Genomic DNA, 965 nt, shown 5'->3' on the forward strand with positions numbered 1-965 from the left:
AATCAAACATTTGTCAAAATCTTCTTTGTTTGTTTCAGAAACACACAAAGAGGTGCAAGCTTTTTTTTCATTGCGGAGAGCATTATCAGTGCATGTGTTCAGGTGTGTGTGCGTGTGTGTGTGTGATATTAGTAAACGTGTACTTCCCTTTGCGGCGGTTTTTGCATCCTTGGCCGTGGTCCACCCGATCTCCTCCTGCTCTCCGCATCCTTTTTCTCAGTCAGCCTTTAGCAGTTCAGGGCAGTTTGTTGCCCAGTGTCCGTCCATTTTGCACTTCCTGCATTTTGTGCACTCACGAATAATGTGATCGCCAGCTCCGCACAGATAACAGCCATTTTTGTCTGAATTGTGTCCTCCTTTGTTCCCGCTGAATCGTCCTCTTCTCCTTCCTCTTTCGTTCGAACTGAATCTTTGCGGTCTTTGCACAGCTGCCAACTGCAATTCTTTTATTCTTGGCCTTTCCTTCCTTACCCTCAGCTCATCTTCTGCGTGCAAGGCATGTTTCATGATGGTGCTCACTCGTCCTTCAGTCCATTCAATATAGCTGTGTTTCACGGCTTGGGAAATTTCAGGTCTCAGTCCATTCAAAAGGCTGTTCGCCAAATAACTTTCCCACGTGGTTGGTCTGTCGCCACGATCTGTTGGTTCCTTTAACCCGCTGTGCTTGCAAAACACACCATAGAGTCGCTCATAGTAAACTTGAACGCTCTCACCTGGTTCTTGACGGCAGTGGCTCACTCTGGACATGTCGATGCGTGCTGGAAATGCTCTTCTCACAGTCTCAGTCAGTCCCGTCACAGCTGCTCGATATCCGTCGTTTGAAGCATGTTGCCAGTTAACGTGACTTCGTCTGTGATCCACTGCTGGTAATTCTGCGCTTATCTTGTGCCAGTTCATTCCTCCCAGTTTTGCCATCATGAGTCTTTTCAGTTCATTCAGCGTCGGGCTGAACTCTTGGCAGAATG

Source organism: Megalobrama amblycephala, linkage group LG11, assembly GCF_018812025.1.
Source record: "Megalobrama amblycephala isolate DHTTF-2021 linkage group LG11, ASM1881202v1, whole genome shotgun sequence".
Classification (NCBI taxonomy): domain Eukaryota; kingdom Metazoa; phylum Chordata; class Actinopteri; order Cypriniformes; family Xenocyprididae; genus Megalobrama; species Megalobrama amblycephala.